Here is a 16,012-nt window from a genome sequence, read left to right as displayed (position 1 = left end):
TACCATTTTTATGCCCCAAACGTTAATAATTCCTTACCTAATACCCAGTCTGTACCTCATTTTCCCAGATTATCTCAAAAAATTTCTTTATATAGATGATTTGTTCGATTTAAGTTTACACACTGATTTGGTTGACAGGTCTTTATGTTGTTCAGGATCTCAGTCGTGTCTTGATTATTTTTGACCACATGGACTGCAGCACACTAGGCTTCCTTGTCCTTCACCATCTCCCAGAGCTTGTTCAAACTCATGTCCATTGAATCAGTGATGCAATCCAACCATCTCATCCTCTGTCATCCCCTTCTCCTCCTGCCTTCAGCATCAGTGAAAGTGAAACTGAAAGTCACTCAGTCATGTCCGACTACTTGCGACTCCATGGACTATACAGCCCATGGAATTCTCCAGGTCAGAATACTGGAGTGGGTAGCCTTTCCCTTCTCCACAGGATCTTCCCAACCCAGGGAATGAACCCAGGTCTCCTCCATTGCAGGCAGATTCTTTACCAGCTAAGCCACAAGGGAAGCCCAAGAATACTGGAGTGGGTAGCCTATCCCTTCTCCAGGGGATCTTCCTGACTCAGGAATCGAACCAGGATCTCCTGCATTGCAGGCAGATTCTTTACCAACTGAGCTATCAGGGAAGCCCCTCCCAAGATCAGGATCTTTTCCAATGAGTCGATTCTTTGCATCAGGTGGCCAAAGTATGGGAGCTTCAGTCTCAGTATCAGTCCCTCCAATGAATATTCAGGGTTGATTTCCTTTAAGATTGACTGGTATGATCTCCTTGCTCTCCAAGAGACTCTCAAGGGTCTTCTCCATCACCATAGTTCAAAAGCATCAATTCTTTGGAGCAAAGCTTTCTTTATGGTCCAACTCTCACATCCATACATGACTACTGGAAAAACCATGAAATTAAAAGGCGCTTACTCCTTGGAAGGAAAGTTATGACCAACCTAGATAGCATATTCAAAAACAGAGACATTACTTTGCCAACAAAGGTCCGTCTAGTCAAGGCTATGGTTTTCCTGTGGTCATGTATGGATGTGAGAGTTGGACTGTGAAGAAGGCTGAGCGCCAAAGAATTGATGCTTTTGAACTGTGGTGTTGGAGAAGACTCTTGAGAGTCCCTTGGACTGCAAGGAGATCCAACCAGTCCATACTGAAGGAGATCAGCCCTGGGATTTCTTTGGAAGGAATGATGCTAAAGCTGAAACTCCAGTACTTTGGCCACCTCATGCGAAGAGTTGACTCATTGGAAAAGACTCATGCTGGGAGGGATTGGGGGCAGGAGGAGAAGGGGACGACAGAGGATGAGATGGCTGGATGGCATCACTGACTCGATGGACGTGAGTCTGAGTGAACTCCGGGAGTTGATGATGGACAGGGAGGCCTCGCGTGCTGTGCTTCATGGGGTCACAAAGAGTCAGACACGACTGAGCGACTGATCTGATCTGATCTGACTATACGCAACTTTGTGGCAAAGTAATGTCTCTGCTTTTTAATATGTTGTCTAGGTTTGTCAACATATTCCAAGGAGCAAGCGTCTTTTAATTTCATGGCTGCAGGTGCCATCTGCAGTGATTTTGGAGCCCAAGAAAATAAAGTCTATCACTGTTTCCATTGTTTCCCCATCTATTTGCCATGAAGTGATGGGACCAGATGCTATGATCTTTGTTTTTTGAATGCTGAGTTTTAAGTCAGCTTTTTCACTCTCCTCTTTCACCTTCATCAAGAGGCTCTTTAGTTTCTCTTCGCTTTCTGCCATAAGGGTGGTGTCATCTGCATATCTGAGGTTATTGATATTTCTCCCAGAAATCTTGATTCCAGCTTGTGCTTCATCCAGGCTGGCATTTTGCATGATGTACTCTGTATAGAAGTTAAATAAGTAGGGTGACAATATACAGCCTTGACATACTCCTTTCCAGTTTTGAACCAGTCCATTGTTCCATGTCTGGTTCTAACTATTGCTTCTTGACCTGCATACAGGTTTCTCAGGAGGCAGGTAAGGTGGTCTGGAATTCCCCTCTCTTTAAGAATTTTCCACAGCTTGTTTGTGATCCATACAGTTGTGATAGGTCTTTTAAGTCTCTTTTAATCTGTAACAATTCCCTCTTTCTCCCTCTTTGTCATGGCATATATTTTGGGCTTCTCTAGTGGCTCAGAAGTAAAGAATCTTCCTGCCAATGCAGGAGATGCAGGTTCAATCACTGGGTCGGGAAGATCCCTGGAGGAGGAAATGGCAACCTACTCCAGTATTCTTGCCTGGGAAATCCCATGAACAGAGGAGCCTGGCAGGCTACAGGACACAACTTAGCAAATGAACAGCAACAATTTATTGAAGAAATTCGTTCCTTTGTCCTGTAGAATTTCGCACAGCCTGGATTTGGCTGAATGTATCCTCAGGGTATTGTTCAAATGCTCCTGTTTCCTAGGTTTACTGTCAACTGCTATACAGATCTCAAGGTCCAGGTAGATGCTCTTCTTTTTTGTGAGAATATGCTACAGGTGGTTGTCCTGCTTGTAGGGATGTGGAGATTGATTAGGAGGGTCAGATGATGTTAGCCTGATCCCTCTGTTATGAATTTCTCCAGGAGCCTTCCACACGCTTCCACAGCCACTCTCCTCCACTAACCACACTCCAGCCAGGGGACCTGCTGTGACTTTTACTACTGGCCCCTCCCAACCATGGATTCTCTGTCACTGTTCCCCCCAGCCTAGATTTCCTTGAATCTCTTCTTGTCCACGTTTTCCTCATATGTAAGAGCTAGTATAAAATCTCACTTCTTCCCGAGGCCTTTCCTTGTCCCCTTTAGTTGAACACAGCTGTCCTCCCCTGAAGCCACAAGGCCCTATGGCTATACCACCTTGGTGACTCATATTTCAGATACTATTTCACACTCATCAAATATGTATTAAATTATATAAAAAATATTCCAAGAAAATCAATAAGAAAGGTAAAAAAAGGTTTCTGCCTCCACATCCCAGCACTCACAATCCTTCTTCCCAGACTGTAGAGTATCTGATATTAAGCTTTTAGACATCATATATATATGTAATAATAATATAAATAATAGCGAGACTTATTCACATATATTACCATATGTAATTAAACAAAATGTGCTTCCATTTTGATCACTTTATGAAATTTTGTTTTTAAAAAACCACCATGTTTTTTTTAAAATGAATGTCCCAGATCACAGTTAATGAAACATTTAGGTAAACATTTAGTTTACCAAGAAAGTCTGAATGGCCTGAGTCAAGACAAGGAATGAAGTCCTAAGAATAGGACTCCCAAAGATCAGGCAATAGTTTAGAATGAAAGACAAAGAGCAACATTTTAATGTTTTCAAAGAACTCAAAAGCCTATGTGCTGACAATATTCCAAAATTATCTAGGCAAATTTAAAAGGAAACATTTAAGTTCGTATAACAAGACGAATAAATGTGAAAAGAGGGCCCCACCCTCACATCCTAATAAGCACACTGCAAAGCCCCCTCCTAATTCCGTCACTTCTGGGGCCAGAAGTTTAACATATGAATTTTGGGGGATGCAAATATTCAGACCAGAGCGCTGGTCAAACATAAATTCATGTTCAACTTCTTTTATTGCTTTAATCCTGACAATTCATTCTTTTATTCATTTCATGGATCTCAAACACAATCCCAGAACAATTTTTCCACACCTTCTTTAGTCTTTCAAACTCCAAATTCTACCATCTCTTTCTATGTGCACCAGAGGGAGGGCCTTTATATATATTTTACTTGGCTTCACTTCAACATTACACTAACCAATGTACTATACAAGTGTAAGAGAGCACATTGGTTAAGACCACAGGTGCTTAAGCCAACTGGCCGAAGTTTATATCATAATTCTGTCCTAACTGTCTGGGTAAACCTGGACAAATGACTTAACCTAAGTCTCAGTTTTATCATCTTTAAAATGGGGCTATAAGAGCACCTGGGCTTCCCAGGTGGTGCTAGTGGTAAAGAATCTGCCTGCTAAAGAATCCTCCTGCAGGAGACGTAAGAGATGTGGGTGTGATCCCTGGGTCAGGAACATCCCCTGGAAGAGGGCGTGGCAACCCACTCCCAATACCCTTGCCTGGAGAATCCCATGGTGGGCTGGGAAGGGCTATAATGGCTGGTGGGCTACAATCCATAGGGTTGCAAAGAGTCAGACATGACTGAAGCGACTTAGCACGCATGCATAATAGTATCGACCTCATTGTATTATTATGAAGAAGAGATCAGTAACTCTCAGAATGATGCCTGACACATCTCAAGAATTCAATCGATCTGTTTCCTACTTCAGCTTCTGGTCTCAAAAGACCAGGAAAAGCTAGCCCTTCCACCTCCACTCTGAAGGTGGTATCTCCCTCTTCTTCAGAATCTCTTCCTCTATTACATCTGAAAATTACCCCTCTGTGGATCTCTTCTCCTCTTGTCTTCTAATATCCCAAAGTGTGTTGTGTCTATTCCAAAGTACTCACTTGCACTGCACCTCCTACACCTCAACTGTCTCCTTCCTCCAGATTCTAGATGCTTCCAACGTCTCTGCTTTCTGTCCTGCACAGTCTGGCCTCTGACTACTGCTCTGACCTCACCTCGCACCATCTCACATTTCTTCTCTAACTCCAGCCAAAAGCCTCCTGTGTTTTTTGAACGAGCTGAGTGCTTTCTGGCCTCGAGGACTCTGGAGCTGCTGTGTCCTCTCTCTGGAACACTTCCCCCCAGCTCCACTGACATCTTCATCTCCTCAGCTTTTCACCTCAAAGGTGCCATCCTCAGTGAGGCCACCGCCCCTCAGCACCTCAGCTAAAGGGCCCCTCTCAGTCTCTTATCTTACGACCTTCTTTTATTTCTTTCAAAGAACTGCTGCTCCTTGAAGACAGGGACCTGGATGTCCCTCTCACCCCCATATTAGCAGCACTGGCTCCATAAGCACTTGCTGGATGCACGCACAAAGGACTATGCTGGGATCTGTGGAAACGCCAAATAAGTCAGACAGATTCTATCAAGAGTTCACAGCCCAAGGACAGCCGTTCCTTCTCTTTTCACAAAAGAGAAAAGTCACTTTCTTTTACGCAGCCAGTGCTGGGAAAAGTCACTTTCTCTTTTCACTTTCACTTTTCACAAAAGAGAAAAGTCTCACTTTCTCTTTTGCCACAGTCATCCTAATTTGAGTCCCATCACTTCACATCATGATGACTGGCAGAGTTTTCTCATCTCCACCCCATCTACCAATCCTTCCATACTCTTAGGGCCTGAGGTGACCCAGTAAATAGCATCTCTCTTCTTCACTCAAGTTGCAAACCAACTGAGATTGATAGAGGATAGTCAGACTCATAGCAATCCAAACATGAGCCAGCTGGAGGTTACAGGTTAGGGGTGTAGCCATGAACAGAACCCCAGAATTACACAGACTTATCTGTGAGTCACCAGCAACACTGGATCACTGGATCCAGTGGATCACTAGATCACTCAGTATAGACTTTCCTTTCCAGGGGGCTGCCCACACAGGACTGATGGGTGGCAAAGCACATCGAGAGGAACAGGCCAGAATCAGCATTTCCTGCAGAGGCTGAGTGATACACGCCTGCGTCTTCTCCTAAAGCTGCCTGGAAGTTATTTGTCCCCAGGAGTGGAGTGTGCAAAGGGAGGGAGAGAGGACAAGAGTGGCATGCAGGATCTTAGTTCCCCCACCAAGCATCAAGCCCATGTCCCCTGCAGTGGAAGCTCAGAGTCTCTACAACTGGATCACCAGGAAGTCCATATCCTTTCAATCTTGATTCTCAAGAAATTTTCAAGTGCTTTTTCCCCAACATACCATGCTAATTCTCTCGGTCTGTCTTTGAAGGTCCTCCATAATCTGGTAGTCCATTATGAGTCCTGTTCTGGCTTAGCCTCTGACCACCCCCTACATAGGCTGTGTTCATCTGTACCTCTGCAAAGTGCTCAACCCTCAATGCTCAGCTGGAACAGTTTCCTTTCCTCAATGAAGACTTCTCTGACATTCTAGATCAATCAAGTCTCTTTGCTTTCCAAGTCTATTTGTTTCATATTCTAGTATCTGACAGTGTTTAAGCCAGAAACTAGGGAGAAGTTAACTAGTTTTGGGTCTTTGTTCTCATTAGAGTCACATGAGGGAAGTGAATTTAACAGGATGCACGTCAACTATGACACTGCCACAAATGCCCACAGAAAAGACCATGAAGAGAATGATCTACAGGAATCAAAGAGGGGCTGGGTCCTGGACATTTTATATACGATACACAGTGCTGGCCACTGCAGTGCTCATGGATGGTCATTAACAAACTTATTCTGGGAGAAATGAACTAAGCTCAAGTGATGAGCTACTTCGGGATCTTTCTTTGTTGGTGAAAGAGAACATCCCATTTGTTTTCCCTTCATAAACGTAGGGGAAAGGACATACCATCTGTGTAGGCTCTAGAAGAAACAAATCTGTATTATATCTGGCTACATAGGCATTAGTTACACAGCTAGGGATCTTCTCCATCTGAGTTCTTTGTGCTGTGAGCAACAGTGATAGTGATAGCATACAAGTCAACACAGACCTGGTCAGTTTCACTCTTTGGATGTGAACCTGACCAGAAGATCACAGACTCAACCTCTTAAATTCAGAGGTTTTCTGTCTTCTCTAACAAGGATAATCTCTAGTGTTTATGAACTTTTTTTTACCCAGAAAACATTTCCAAACATCAGCTTGCACATGATGCTCACTGTCTGCCATGGTGAGCTTCTCATTCTGTTTCATTAATCTATAGGAATTAAGTATAAAAGAATCTCCCATACTTAGGCCACCAGATTTTAAGATAAGTGCTCTATCTTTGGGTAACACTGAACCACAGAAACACAGAGGCAGAAGGGACTAGAAATCTCTCCAGCCCAGCCCTACCGGAGGCAGAACCTGTCAGGTACCCAGCTACTCTGTCAAGTGTCTCCCCCTTCTTTATCAAGAGAACCCTAATTGTGTGTAGGTGTGGAGATGGCTTCTCCCCGCCCCCACTGAATGGTTTGTTTAAAACAATTGGTAACCCCATTTTCCTTTGCCAGAGGTTGCTTTAGGGACCAGTATGGAACCCAGTTCTGACTGCTGATGGGGTGCTCTTGGGGACCTCTGAGAAAAGACCCAGACAAGGTGCCCTGCTTTTTCCCTTCCTGACTTTGGCTGCTGATACATATCTTTGGGGCTAATGCAGCCATCTTGCATCAATGAGGAAAAGAAGAGACACCACCAATATACTGAGGACAGCAGAGAAAAAAGATGAAAAGTACCCGGATCTTTGATGACTCTGGGGCCACCAGAGGTGAATGGTCAAGCAATTACCTATAATGCATAGCAGGATAAAATGTGCTGTGGAAACATGAAGTATTTACCGCCTACAGTGTTTGATATGCACTATGTCCAATAGCTATCTGTTAGATGAAAAAATAAAATGATAAATGGCCTCACTATTTATGCCACTTTTACTGAGTTGAGTATTCTATTACTTGCTTCTAAAAGCATTTTAACTGATTTAACAGATTTGGAATGAGGTTCCAGGAAACAAAATGACTTGGCCAAGGGTACACCACAAAGTGTGCAAGTTGAGGGTGGAATGCTAACCTCCAGATTTTCAATCTAGATCACACTGTGTTTTATTTGCGGTGAAGGGAATGAGTCCTACGCTTCCTCAGACTTGACAGGCAGTTTTACAGCGTGGTTACGTGTAGCCTCCAGAGTGGGCCTGGAGCTTCTCCACTTATAGCCTGATGGCCTTGGGTGAGATTACCTTTTCTAAGCCTCCACTTTCTCCTTTGTACAATCAGGACAATATTATCTAACATATTAAATTATTATTAATATTAAATGAGATAACAGATGAATACTTCTTAGCACAGGTCTGGGCATAAAGTTAACTCACTAAATGATAGCTCTTACTGACAAGTATTTATAATAACAAACTTTATTCAACTTGACTCAAGCTTTAGGTAAGGAAAACTGAAAGAGAGGGCAGGTCATTTTCATTCTGGAAACAAAAAAAAACCCTGTGCATCCTGATCTTCCAAGTACCAACACACAGAATTCAGCCAAACAGCCTCATAGGCTCATACCTGATATGATAGAAAGTTGTCTACAATTCACTGTGTCAAAGAACTGCCAACCTAGTGTGAAAGGTGAATGGTCAAGCAATTACCTATAATGCATAGCAGGATAAAATGTGCTGTGGAAACATGAAATAAAAGAAAAAACATAATTGTAATTAAAAAACACAGATAGAGAACAAACTAGTTGTTATTAGAGAGGAAAGAGGTCAGGAAAGGAGAAAGATAGGTGAAGGGAGGTATAAACTAGCAGATATAAAAAAAATAAGTTACAAGAATATAATGCACAGTACAGGAAATATGGCAATATTTTATAATAGCTTTATATAGAGTACATGTATAAAAACAGTGTATCACTACATTGTACACCAGAAGTTAATGCAATATTGTAAGTCATCTATACTTCAATTTAAAAAAACAGAAAAAGATGGAAAGGTCTCAGAGAGGATGTGGCATTTGAACTGATCCTTGAAAGATAATGGAGGATTGTGAAAAGTGAAGAAGGCTGGGAAGGTCTTCTGGGTGAAAAGACATCATGAGCAAATACTAAGTTGGTTGAAGACACAAGGCACATTCAACATTAGCACCCAGATGGAGGAAGGAGGGGCTTTCCTGGTGGCTCAGATGGTAAAGAATCCGCCTGCAATGCAGGAGATCCAGGTTCGATCTCTGGGTTGGGAATATCCCCTGGAGAAGGAAATGGCAACCCACTCCACTATTCTTGCCTGGAAAATCCCATGGACAGAGGAGCCTGGCAGGCTATAGTCTATGGGGTCGCAAAGAGTCAGACATGACTGAGCAAATAACACCAGAGATCTTTATCACTAGGTGGGGAAGAAAAGGTGCAGGTGATAAACTTAGAAAGATTATCTGGATGCTTTAGAAAATTTACACTTGATTTTTGTAAAGAATGGGGAACCATGATTCATTTTTAAGAACAGAGTAGCATGAAAAGATCTGTGTTTTAAGAAGGTAACTCTAGACGTTTGTAAAATTAGTAACTATAGTCCTCCTTAGCCAAGAAAGATAAAATGCATTAACAAAACAACCACAAAGAGAGTCAAAGACACTTCATTTTCAGAGTTCCCATATAGATTTGTTAGGAATTAGGATGCCAGTTGGCAATGAGGCATGTTAGGTTTCCGAAAAATATAACCAATGGAAACTATACAACCATATAAAATCAACTTTCTGTGACCTATTTTAGCAACTTCTTTGCACTGACTAATGGTGCTGAAGGGTGAATCATAGAGTCAGCAAGAGCCCATGTCCTGGTGACTTCACTTGTTCTAAGCCCACAGGAATATTCCCACTTCTATTGGCTCCAAGGCTTCTGAGAAAAATCATAACTGAAAAAGCAGTCAATTTAGTGGAAGGCCAAATTTGGCCTTTTTTTTTTTTTTTCCTCAAGTGAAAGATGGGAGAAAGGGGAATTGAAATGGAATAACACAGAACTCAGGATAAAGAAACCATACTGCCATGGTTTTTCCACCCCTACATAAAATTTCTGTTGAGATCTTCTCCTGAAGATCTCAGCACAAGAAACACAAGCAGAGGAATGGTACTAGGTCACCAGAGAGTGAGACCGAAGGAACCAAAAGCCCAGCTGACCACTACGCTTGCCAAGCAGATGAAAACATGAACACAGCTAGGAGGGAGGTACCAGTCAGATTCGGGTTTCAGAGCTCCACAGCTAAGGTCAAGGATTTCTTTTACACTTTTTTATTTTAAAAACTGCAACAGCAGTTCATCCAGAAGTAGAGTCACAAGGCACACAGAAATCCTTCTGTGTAAAATAATTACAGCCATGCCTTTATTTCCACCATGACTTTCCATCACTGATCTGACTACAGTAATTAGCTCCCACACAGCCATGAGTCGAGGTCAGATCAACTACATCTTAGAATAGTTTTAGAGCTGGAAAAGATTACAAAGACAATTTAACCTGCTTTACTAGGTTTATAAACCAAAGGCAACAGACAAGTGATTTTTCCAAACTTCCGTGGCGAGTTAGGAACAGAGGTGGGATAAAATGTTTGCAGGCCCTAGATGAGTGTTCTTTCCATAAAGCCTCCCCTTCCTCTATTATGTGTATATATTTAGAGCAATAAGTGTGTGTGTGTGTGTGTACACCTAATTTCCATATTGATAACATTCCAGTGTCCACATGTTCCTATGACTTTTCATGTTCTTACCTTAATATATTTTTATATTTGGATTGTAATCCTACAGTATTACATCCTCATCTTCTTTATCCCATGGAAAATTCCCTGCTGCCTACAGCTGTACCATTAACTCAGTAAACAAAATAGGATGATAGTCATGCAAAGGGGTAACAGGTTAAAGCAGATACTAGTTGGGAGCATGTCTGTATAGAATGAAGATTACTATAGTGCTAAGACTAAAAAGGAGCCATTCTGGTGGTGGAAGCAGGGCCTCTACTCAGGACTGGCTCCCAGTCACACCTTGCTACAGCTGCCCCGGGCAACGCAGACCCTGGGATGGCAGGAGGAAAGGCTGGCCCTGGGGAAGCTTTGGGCTCCACCACCTACTCTGAGGTAGCTCAGTGGTAAAGAATGTGCCTGCAGTGCAGAAGACCTGGGTTCGATCCCTGGATTGGGAAGATCCCCTGGAGAAGGGAATGGCTACCCACTCCAGTATTCTTGCCTGGGAAATCCCATGGACAGAAGGGCTTGGCAGGTACAGTCCATGGGGTCCAAAGAGTTGGACTCCACTGAACGACTAGCACTTTCACTTTCACCCTGAGGTTCTTTAGAAACAAGTGCCTGTGATGTAAGGTGATGGATGTGTCACTTAACAGATGGATACGTGCTTCTGTAGTGTATGTGTGTATCAAATCATGACGACACCTAAAATATCTTACAATTTTGTCAATTACACCTCGATAAAGCTGGGGGATAAAAAAGAACTGTTGCTGTCTCCCTTTCCATCAGTTTATGACCTCATCCTTTGGACACGATAATTCCATCCTCAGATAATGCAGACAGTCTTAACTAGGTTGGATTCAAGCTATACTCCACCCACCTTGTAGGACCCACTGGCAGGACCCTTTGTTCACTTAGCACTTAGCACAGTCTATCTTAGGTTTGCCTCTGCCTGAGGCAATGGAATCTCAAGAATGCATTCACAGGCTTCTGAGTAAGACTGAGAAAGGCAGCGGAGATGGGGCAGAACTCTGAAGCCCTCTTTCCATGGTCACAAACCAGGGGTTCAGTTCCCTTGTGCTTTTCTGCATGGCTAACATTCAAGGTTGTGAAGAGCAAAGCTGCAGTCTTCCTTCTGCAGACTCACTGGTCCCCTAAAGGACTGTGACCAGCTCTGTAACTGTCCATGTAGTAAACGTGTTAAAGCAGGAAACAAACCTTGCTTAGCTAGACTGCTTTGGTGCGTCTCAGTTTTTCCTAACCAGTGATTCCCCAAGGGATTAATTTTAGTTAATGAACACTATCCAGGTCTGTTTCTTCCATACCACTTCCTACCCTTTACCCCAACAGGGACTGATTGCCAACACAGCTTCCAGAGTGGAGGGTTCTGGGGATAGAACTACTGGCTTCCAAAGTAGGGGTTCAGGTCTAGCTTCATGGTTAAGAGCATGGACTCTGAAGATGGAGTGCCAGGTTCAAATTGAGGATCCATTTGTTACTAGTAGGGGGACTGTAAGCACATTACTAAAGCTCTCTGTGCCTCAGTTTCCTCATCCTTAAAATGGAGTCAATAAAAATGAATTAAATAAGTGACTATCTGCAAAGCACTTGAAACAGTCAGTGAACAAAGTATTATTATTATTTTTTCCCTTCTCTCTCCACCTGGGCTCTCTCACTTACCCTTAGGATAACACACCAGGTGCTTAAATGTTGGCTTTGATGGTAACAAGGAGGCTATTGATCTGTTTGGTGTATATTGCTCTCATATATACCAAAAACCTAGTAAAGAAGTGATCTTCAAACCCAAAGCAATAGTCTTCTATAAAGAAACATTATGAGGGAACAGGCAAAAGTTGAAGAGTGATGCAAAAAATTACCTCACAGGACTGCCAACTACAGAAAGCGCAAAGGGCAAACCACAATTATCTCCCCAGGCTCTGTGCTCCCCAAACGGCAGTCAGAAGATTCCTCTACAAAGGGCAATCGTAACCGTAACTGTGTGACCCTGAAGTCTGAGATGGTATCCGGAGACTCCTCCACGGCCAGGACACCATTCTTCCAACACGAGGGGCTATTTTATAAGCCATATCTGTTTGATTCTCTCTTATCACAAGGAGAGTACATGGCAGCCTTTGAGATGAAAGCAAATCTTCATTTTTCACTGCTGCTAAAGAACTTCACAGAAAAGACATGCAAGGTATGAGATGCTATGAGATGACCGGGCGAGGCTCTCGGAAAAGAGGGTGGAGTGGTCCTTTTTCTAGAAAGGCATAAACCCGCTAAAGAAGTTGATGTTCTTAATTTATCAGCTTTATTTCTATCAGAATTATGTTCATCTCGCATGTAAAAATTTGTTCTGAAGACATATTATGTTCAGAGCCCTATATTAGGTACTGAGGATAAAACATTGCACAAGAAACAATCCCTTCTTCAGTGACCATAAACTCTGGTGTGGAAGGCAGTAAACTGTTGATGGCAAGTCAGTATGAGACAAGGGATGGTCTATTTCTCATTAACGAACCAGTGAATAGCTATGAGAAAGTACAATGCAGGAAGGCCAATTGAAGAAATATTTATTGTGAGGCCATTTTATGAAATTGACTATGCCAGAAGAAACCAGGAGTGATTGGCAGGATCACTTTGATTCTCATGGATGAGTTTCAAATTCAATTGTAATAGTAATAATATTACTAAATGTTTAAGACATTTATTAAGTGTTTGAAAGTGAAAGTGTTAGTCGCTTTCTCCTGTCTGACTCTTTGCGACCCCATGGACTGTAGCCCACCAGGCTCCTCTGTCCAGGTGATTTCCCAGGCAAGAATACTGTAGTGGGTTGCCGTTACCGTCTCCAGGGGATCTTCCCAACCCAGGGATCGAACCCAGGTCTCCTGCATTGGAGGCAGATTCTTCACTGTCTGAGCCACTAGGAAAGACTTAAGTGTTTACTATGTGCCAAACATGGTTATGAGAAGCACTTTAGATCTTTTAACCCCTTTAATGCTCACAAGATACTGAGGTAAATACTATTATCCCATGCTTTATGGCCAAAAACATAAAGGCTCAGAGAGGTTAAGAAACTTGCCCTATGTTACACATCAAGTAAATACTGAAACAGGGATTGAAACTCTTAACAGTCTAGACCGGGAGTCATTTTTTTAATAGGCTCGCTACCTTGTCAGACCAGAAGGCCTTCTTCAGACAGGCTTGTCCATTAGCCAAATAGCTCTTACTATACCTCAGCTACCCACTGCCCTCAATATGCCAAAATCTGAGTTGCTTTATACCCAGAGCAATGTTTATCCTCAGTAAGGCTCAAAAGCCCAGTTAGTCACTGCCAAATGAGGCGGAAGACACAGAGGCCCTACCTAATAAAGAAGACCCTCAGGTGTATTGTTACGAAGGAAAGGGAAGGGATGGGGGTGGGCAAAAAAGGAGGAAGGGGCAGCTGAGGAGAAACCCACTTCTGGAAAGTCTCTAAGCTACTCACATGAGCTCAGAGAAGGATCCAGAAGAGAGTAAAAAATCAACTGGAGAAGACTACAAAGTAATACAGCCCATAAGTAAGGGAGAGACACAGAGATAAGGGCTGGACACAAAACCAGGCTGCCCTCATCAATGGAAACCCACCTCACTGAAGTTTATTTCTTCTGTGGAGCCCTCAACCTCTCATTACCCTGTTAGTTTTTACAACAGCTGAAGTGGAGGATGTGAGGATGATGGGCTCTTTTCTGGACACTGAACTTCCAAGTGCCTGTGGGACAGTCCAGCAGAGATGCCCCAGGCAGTGGGATGTGTAGGTCTGAGGCTCAAGAATGAGGCCTGGCCTCATCCCAAACCTCCTGGGTCCTCAGCTCCAGCTCTGGCCAAGATACCACAGCACCTTCCTCGGCTTTGGCCATACTCCTTCAGGAGGAACAACTGCTGCAGTTTGGATGGCTACTTTCAAAGATTTTAAAGCGAAGTTCACTCAAAGATCTTGGCTGATTTTGACAAGGATGTACCTGGGTGCTGACACACCCCCCATCCACTCCCAAATGCAGTGAGAATTACAGCTGGCAGAGTCGGTGACCAGCCACGAATCTAACTCTTCTCCACACACCCTCCCCACCAGCCCAAGAATGGGCAGCCAGTGGGCCCTGCTTACCCCTGCCCTCAACCGAGTGAGCAACACAGACAAGATTTATATCTCCTGTTCTCCACAGTGTCCCAGACAGAAAAGATGCCAGAAACCTGGCAGGTCATTTCCCAACTTTATTAATTCCTGACAGAATGTGTATTCCGTGGATACCCAAAAGCTGGCCAGGAGAGATAACATCAGTACCTGCAAAGGCCATTTGTTACAGTTTGCTTTTTGAAATACCATTCAGTTCTTTTATTTCAACATAATACCCAAATTTTTTAAAACTGAGAATTAAAAAGTAAAGATCATGGTCCATCATATCCTCAAGGGAGCAGCTAAGGAAGGTTCTCTCTTTAGGTTCCTTTAGAGAACGTGAGGAAGGCCAGTTTTTGCATTTACAATCTAGACGAGAAAGGAAAAATAAAACTGTAGATACGACGTCCTAACTTGGGTTATGCCAGGGATTTAGAATGGTTACAGGGGTTTAGAGATTTTTTAAAGATCTACATGCACTCCGAGAAACTAAACAAGAACTGAGCTTGCTTACTAGTCAATGAGTACAATTGTTTACAGCATGGGTGTGTATTCAGTCCTCAGTCATGTCCAACTCCTTTGTGACCCCATAGACTGCAGCCCTCGAGGCTCTTCCATCCGTGGAATTTTCCAGGCAACACTACTGGAGTGGGTTGCCATTTCCTCCTCCAGGGGATCTTCCTGAACCAGGGCTAGAACCCGCATCTTCTGCATTGGAAGGTGGATTCTTTACCACTGAGCCACCTGGGAAGCCACTTGTACGTGAGCCTAAGGAAAAACTCTCATTCTTAGATAAATAAATACGCGTAATGCTAAAACAGAAACAAAGTGCAAAAAAAAGTCTCCCCAGTTAACCGAGCAGAAGCCATCTAAACTAGGGCTTCCAAGGTGGTGCTAGCGGTAAAGAACCCATAGCCAATGCAGGAAACATAAGAGATGTGGGTTTCGTCCCTGGGTCAGGAAGCTCCCCTGGAGGAGGGCAGGGCAACTTGTTCCAATATTCTTGCCTGGAGAATCCCATGGACAGGGGATCCTGGAGGGCTACAGCCCATGGGGTCACAAAGAGTAGGACACAACTGAAGCAACCTAGCATGCACTCATGCATCCAAATTAAGAGGTTATGCAAGGTAGTTGAAGAATCATTAGTAATAAATGATTACCGTATAAATGTATACATGTATAAAGCCTGTATAAATGAGGTTATCATCAAGAAAAACACTGAGAGAAACAGAGAGATGGTTTGTCGTGTCTCACAGAAGAGGAAGTTCACATGTTCATACGTACATGAGTACGTACCCATGTGGACGTGTGCATGCATATAAAACAAGAGAAAAAGAAACTTGGGGCCTACACCATGAGGTCCTAAGCAACCTTTTCACACTGTTCCTCCCACGATCATCATGAGATCCTTTGGTCTCCTTGAGGGTCAGCCCGCTCTCCTCTGTCTGTCCCTCTGACCACACCATAATCCTGACCGAGTGTCTTCCCACTGCAACTCTCTTTCTGCAACATAGTGTCCTTCAAAGTCCAGCTCAAGTTCCACGATGTCTCACTATCCTTTTCTGACAAGTCCAGCCCAAAGCGTCCTCT

General features: G+C 43.3%; 1 protein-coding gene across 3 annotated transcripts in view; it reads right to left on the bottom strand.

Moving 5' to 3' along the window:
- PLEKHM3 (pleckstrin homology domain containing M3) overlaps positions 1-16,012 on the bottom strand; it is a 223,240-nt gene that overhangs the window by 176,273 nt on the left and 30,955 nt on the right. The gene's annotated exons all lie outside the window — the stretch shown is intronic.

The sequence above is a fragment of the Bos mutus genome, chromosome 2 (assembly GCF_027580195.1).
Source record: "Bos mutus isolate GX-2022 chromosome 2, NWIPB_WYAK_1.1, whole genome shotgun sequence".
NCBI lineage: Eukaryota > Metazoa > Chordata > Mammalia > Artiodactyla > Bovidae > Bos > Bos mutus.
The sequence above is the reverse complement of the archived record's forward strand: the minus strand, read 5'-3'. Positions and strand labels throughout refer to the sequence as shown.